The sequence below is a fragment of the Drosophila grimshawi genome, unplaced genomic scaffold, assembly GCF_018153295.1.
Source record: "Drosophila grimshawi isolate 15287-2541.00 unplaced genomic scaffold, ASM1815329v1 contig_1378, whole genome shotgun sequence".
Classification (NCBI taxonomy): Eukaryota; Metazoa; Arthropoda; class Insecta; order Diptera; family Drosophilidae; genus Drosophila; species Drosophila grimshawi.
This window is the reverse complement of record NW_025062901.1, coordinates 144,563-151,782: the sequence shown is the minus strand read 5'-3', so window position 1 is coordinate 151,782 and position 7,220 is coordinate 144,563.

Below are 7,220 nucleotides of genomic sequence, written 5' to 3'. Positions count from 1 at the left end.
ATTGTGAGAAGTTAGAATTTCTTTCAACATTGTGAAGCCCTTTTTATATATTTTGATTCTGCATCAAAAGCTGAAAATATGTAGTTTTGAAGTCATTTCGAGAAATTGACGTTTTAAGTTTCTGTTTCCAAATTCAACCGGATGTATCTTCGCCAATAATTGTCAGCAGTTAGAATTTCTTTCAACATTATGAAGCCCTTTTTATATATTTTGATTCTTCATCAAAAGCTGAAAATATGTAGTCTCGAAGTCATTTCGAGATATTGGCGTTTTAAGTTTATTTTCCCAAATTCAAACGGATGTATCTTCGCCAATAATTGTCAGAAGTCAGAATTTCTTTCAACATTATGAAGCCCTTTTTATATATTTTGACTCTGCATCAAAAGCTGAAAATATGTAGTCGCGAAGTCATTTCGAGAAATTGACGTTTTAAGTTTCTGTTTCCAAATTCAAACGGATGTATTTTCGCCAATAATTGTCAGAAGTTAGAATTTCTTTCAACATTATGAAGCCCTTTTTATATATTTTGATTCTGCATCAAAAGCTGAAAATATGTAGTCTTGAAGTCATTTCGAGAAATTGATGTTTTAAGTTTCTGTTTCCAAATTCAAACGGATGTATCTTCGCCAATAATTGTCAGAAGTTAGAATTTCTTTCAACATTATGAACCCCTTTTTATATATTTTGACTCTGCTTCAAAAGCTGAAAATATGTAGTCTCGAAGTCATTTCGAGAAATTGACGTTTTAAGTTTCTGTTTCCAAATTCAAACGGATGTATCTTCGCCAATAATTGTCAGAAGTTAGAATTTCTTTCAACATAATGAAGCCCTTTTTATATATTTTGATTCTGCATCAAAAGCTGAAAATATGTAGTCTCGAAGTCATTTCGAGAAATTGACGTTTTAAGTTTCTGTTTACAAATTCAAACGGATGTATCTTCGCCAATAATTGTCAGAAGTTAGAATTTCTTTCAACATTATGAAGCCCTTTTTATATATTTTGACTCTGCTTCAAAAGCTGAAAATATGTTTGTCTCGAAGTCATGTCGAGAAATTGACGTTTTAAGTTTCTGTTTCCAAATTCAAACGGATGTATCTTCGCCAATAATTGTCAGAAGTTAGAATTTCTTTCAACCTTATGAAGCCCTTTTTATATATTTTGATTCTGCATCACAAGCTGAAAATATGTAGTCTCGAAGTCATTTCGAGAAATTGACGTTTTAAGTTTCTGTTTCCAAATTCAAACGGATGTATCTTCGCCAATAATTGTGAGAAGTTAGAATTTCTTTCAACATTATGAAGCCCTTTTTATATATTTTGATTCTGCATCAAAAGCTGAAAATATGTAGTTTTGAAGTCATTTCGAGATATTGACGTTTTAAGTTTCTGTTTCCAAATTCAACCGGATGTATCTTCGCCAATAAAGTCAGAAGAAAGAATTTCTTTCAACATTATGAAGCCCTTTTTATATATATTGATTCTGCATCAAAATCTGAAAATATGTAGTCTTCGAAGTCATTTCGAGAAATTGACGTTTTAAGTTTCTGTTTCCAAATTCAAACGGATGTATCTTCGCCAAATAATTGTCAGAAAGTTAGAATTTTCTTTCAACATTATGAAGCCCTTTTTATATATTTTGACTCTGCATCAAAAGCTGAAAATATGTAGTCTCGAAGTCATTTCGAGAAATTGACGTTTTAAGTTTCTGTTTCCAAATTCAACCGGATGTATCTTCGCCAATAATTGTCAGCAGTTAGAATTTCTTTCAACATTATGAAGCCCTTTTTATATATTTTGATTCTGCATCAAAAGCTGAAAATATGTAGTCGCGAAGTCATTTCGAGAAATTGACGTTTTAAGTTTCTGTTTCCAAATTCAAACGGATGTATCTTCGCCAATAATTGTGAGAAGTTAGAATTTCTTTCAACATTATGAAGCCCTTTTTATATATTTTGATTCTGCATCAAAAGCTGAAAATATGTAGTCTCGAAGTCATTTCGAGAAATTGAAATTGAAATCTTAAAATATGTAGTCTCGAAGTCATTTCGAGAAATTGACGTTTTAAGTTTCTGTTTCCAAATTCAAACGGATGTATCTTCGCCAATAATTGTCAGAAGTTAGAATTTCTTTCAACATTATGAAGCCCTTTTTATATATTTTGATTCTGCATCAAAAGCTGAAAATATGTAGTCTTGAAGTCATTTCGAGAAATTGATGTTTTAAGTTTCTGTTTCCAAATTCAAACGGATGTATCTTCGCCAATAATTGTCAGAAGTTAGAATTTCTTTCAACATTATGAACCCCTTTTTATATATTTTGATTTCATTTCGAGATATTGGCGATTTAAGTTTATTTTCCCAAATTCAAACGGATGTATCTTCGCCAATAATTGTTAGAAGTCAGAATTTCTTTCAACATTATGAAGCCCTTTTTATATATTTTGACTCTGCATCAAAAGCTGAAAATATGTAGTCTTGAAGTCATTTCGATAAATTGACGTTTTAAGTTTCTGTTTCCAAATTCAAACGGATGTATCTTCGCCAATAATTGTGAGAAGTTAGAATTTCTTTCAACATTATGAAGCCCTTTTTATATATTTTGATTCTGCATCAAAAGCTGAAAATATGTAGTCTCGAAGTCATTTCGAGAAATTGAAGTTTTAAGTTTCTGTTTCCAAATTCAAACGGATGTATCTTCGCCAATAATTGTCAGCAGTTAGAATTTCTTTCAACATTATGAAGCCCTTTTATATATTTTGATTCTGCATCAAAAGCTGAAAATATGTAGTCTTGAAGTCATTTCGAGAAATTGACGTTTTAAGTTTCTGTTTCCAAATTCAAACGGATGTATCTTCGCCAATAATTGTCAGAAGTTAGAATTTCTTTCAACATTATGAAGCCCTTTTTATATATTTTGACTCTGCTTCAAAAGCTGAAAATATGTAGTTTTGAAGTCATTTCGAGAAATTGACGTTTTATGTTTCTGTTTCCAAATTCAAACGGATGTATCTTCGCCAATAATTGTCAGAAGTTAGAATTTCTTGCAACATTATGAACCCCTTTTTATATATTTTGATTCTGCATCAAAAGCTGAAAATATGTAGTCTCGAAGTCATTTCGAGATATTGACGTTTTAAGTTTATTTTCCCAAATTCAAACGGATGTATCTTCGCCAATAATTGTCAGAAGTCAGAATTTCTTTCAACATTATGAAGCCCTTTTTATATATTTTGACTCTGCATCAAAAGCTGAAAATATGTAGTCTCGAAGTCATTTCGAGAAATTGACGTTTTAAGTTTCTGTTTCCAAATTCAAACGGATGTATTTTCGCCAATAATTGTCAGAAGTTAGAATTTCTTTCAACATTATGAAGCCCTTTTTATATATTTTGATTCTGCATCAAAAGCTGAAAATATGTAGTCTCGAAGTCATTTCGAGAAATTGACGTTTTAAGTTTCTGTTTCCAAATTCAAACGGATGTATCTTCGCCAATAATTGTCAGAAGTTAGAATTTCTTTCAACATTATGAAGCCCTTTTTATATATTTTGACTCTGCTTCAAAAGCTGAAAATATGTAGTCTCGAAGTCATTTCGAGAAATTGACGTTTTAAGTTTCTGTTTCCAAATTCAAACGGATGTATCTTCGCCAATAATTGTCAGAAGTTAGAATTTCTTTCAACATTATGAAGCCCTTTTTATATATTTTGATTCTGCATCAAAAGATGAAAATATGTAGTCTCGAAGTCATTTCGAGAAATTGACGTTTTAAGTTTCTGTTTCCAAATTCAAACGGATGTATCTTCGCCAATAATTGTCAGAAGTTAGAATTTCTTTCAACATTATGAAGCCCTTTTTATATATTTTGATTCTGCACCAAAAGCTGAAAATATGTAGTCTCAAAGTCATTTCGAGAAATTGACGTTTTAAGTTTTTGTTTCCAAATTCAAACGGAATTTGTCAGAAGTTAGAATTTCTTTCAACGTTATGAAGCCCTTTTTATATATTTTGACTCTGCATTAAATGTGTAGTCGCGAAGTCATTTCGAGAAATTGACGTTTTAAGTTTCGGTTGAAGCCCTTTTTATATATTTTGACCCTGCATCAAAAGCTGAAAATATGTAGTCTTGAAGTCATTTCGAGAAATAGACGTTTTAAGTTTCTGTTTCCAAATTCAAACGGATGTATCTTCGCCAATAATTGTCAGCAGTTAGAATTTCTTTCAACGTTATGAAGCCCTTTTTATATATTTTGACTCTGCATCAAATGTGTAGTCGCGAAGTCATTTCGAGAAATTGACGTTTTAAGTTTCGGTTGAAGCCCTTTTTATATATTTTGATTTCATTTCAAGATATTGGCGTTTTAAGTTTATTTTCCCAAATTCAAACGGATGTATCTTCGCCAATAATTGTTAGAAGTCAGAATTTCTTTCAACATTATGAAGCCCTTTTTATATATTTTGACTCTGCATCAAAAGCTGAAAATATGTAGTCTTGAAGTCATTTCGAGAAATTGACGTTTTAAGTTTCTGTTTCCAAATTCAAACGGATATATCTTCGCCAATAATTGGCAGAAGTCAGAATTTCTTTCAACATTATGAAGCCCTTTTTATATATTTTGACTCTGCATCAAAAGCTGAAAATATGTAGTCGCGAAGTCATTTCGAGAAATCGACGTTTTAAGTTTCGGTTTCCAAATTCAACCGGATGTATCTTCGCCAATAATTGTCAGCAGTTAGAATTTCTTTCAACATTATGAAGCCCTTTTTATATATTTTGATTCTGCATCAAAAGCTGAAAATATGTAGTCTTGAAGTCATTTCGAGAAATTGACGTTTTAAGTTTCTGTTTCCAAATTCAAACGGATGTATCTTCGCCAATAATTGTCAGAAGTTAGAATTTCTTTCAACATTATGAAGCCCTTTTTATATATTTTGACTCTGCATCAAATGTGTAGTCGCGAAGTCATTTCGAGAAATTGACGTTTTAAGTTTCGGTTGAAGCCCTTTTTATATATTTTGATTTCATTTCGAGATATTGGCGTTTTAAGTTTATTTTCCCAAATTCAAACGGATGTATCTTCGCCAATAATTGTTAGAAGTCAGAATTTCTTTCAACATTATGAAGCCCTTTTTATATATTTTGACTCTGCATCAAAAGCTGAAAATATGTAGTCTTGAAGTCATTTCGAGAAATTGACGTTTTAAGTTTCTGTTTCCAAATTCAAACGGATATATCTTCGCCAATAATTGTCAGAAGTTAGAATTTCTTTCAACATTATGAAGCCCTTTTTATATATTTTGACTCTGCATCAAAAGCTGAAAATATGTAGTCGCGAAGTCATTTCGAGAAATTGACGTTTTAAGTTTCGGTTTCCAAATTCAACCGGATGTATCTTCGCCAATAATTGTCAGCAGTTAGAATTTCTTTCAACAATTATGAAGCCCTTTTTATTATTTTGACTCTGCATCAAAAGCTGAAAATATGTGGTCTGAAGTCATTTCGAGAAATTGACGTTTTAAGTTTCTGTTTCCAAATTCAAATGGATGTATCTTCGCCAATAATTGTCAGCAGTTAGAATTTCTTTCAACATTATGAAGCCCTTTTTATATATTTTGATTCTGCATCAAAATCTGAAAATATGTAGTCTCGAAGTCATTTCGAGAAATTGACGTTTTAAGTTTCTGTTTCCAAATTCAAACGGATGTATCTTCGCCAATAATTGTTAGAAGTTAGAATTTCTTTCAACATTATGAAGCCCTTTTTATATATTTTGACTCTGCTTCAAAAGCTGAAAATATGTAGTCTCGAAGTCATTTCGAGAAATTGACGTTTTAAGTTTCTGTTTCCAAATTCAACCGGATGTATCTTCGCCAATAATTGTCAGCAGTTAGAATTTCTTTCAACATTATGAAGCCCTTTTTATATATTTTGATTCTGCATCAAAAGCTGAAAATATGTAGTCCCGAATTCATTTCGAGAAATTGACGTTTTAAGTTTCTGTTTCCAAATTCAAACGGATGTATCTTCGCCAATAATTGTGAGAAGTTAGAATTTCTTTCAACATTATGAAACCCTTTTTATATATTTTGATTCTGCATCAAAAGCTGAAAATATGTAGTCTCGAAGTCATTTCGAGAAATTGAAGTTTTAAGTTTCTGTTTCCAAATTCAAACGGATGTATCTTCGCCAATAATTGTCAGAAGTTAGAATTTCTTTCAACATTATGAAGCCCTTTTTATATATTTTGATTCTGCATCAAAAGCTGAAAATATGTAGTCTCGAAGTCATTTCGAGAAATTGACGTTTTAAGTTTCTGTTTCCAAATTCAAACGGATTTATCTTCGCCAATAATTGTCAGAAGTTAGAATTTCTTTCAACATTATGAACCCCTTTTTATATATTTTGATTTCATTTCGAGATATTGGCGTTTTAAGTTTCTGTTTCCAAATTCAAACGGATGTATCTTCGCCAATAATTGTCAGAAGTTAGAATTTCTTTCAACATTATGAAGCCCTTTTTATATATTTTGACTCTGCATCAAAAGCTGAAAATATGTAGTCTCGAAGTCATTTCGAGAAATTGACGTTTTAAGTTTCTGTTTCCAAATTCAAACGGATGTATCTTCGCCAATAATTGTCAGAATTTAGAATTTCTTTCAACATTATGAAGCCCTTTTTATATATTTTGATTCTGCATCAAAAGCTGAAAATATGTAGTCTCGAAGTCATTTCGAGAAATCGACGTTTTAAGTCTCTGTTTCCAAATTCAAACGGATGTATCTTCGCCAATAATTGTCAGAAGTTAGAATTTCTTGCAACATTATGAACCCCTTTTTATATATTTTGATTCTGCATCAAAAGCTGAAAATATGTAGTCTCGAAGTCATTTCGAGATATTGGCGTTTTAAGTTTATTTTCCCAAATTCAAACGGATGTATCTTCGCCAATAATTGTCAGAAGTTAGAATTTCTTTCAACATTATGAAGCCCTTTTTATATATTTTGACTCTGCATCAAAAGCTGAAAATATGTAGTCTCGAAGTCATTTCGAGAAATTGAAGTTTTAAGTTTCTGTTTCCAAATTCAAACGGATGTATCTTCGCCAATAATTGTCAGAAGTTAGAATTTCTTTCAACATTATGAAGCCTTTTTATATATTTTGATTCTGCATCAAAAGCTGAAAATATGTAGTCTCGAAGTCATTTCGAGAAATTGACGTTTTAAG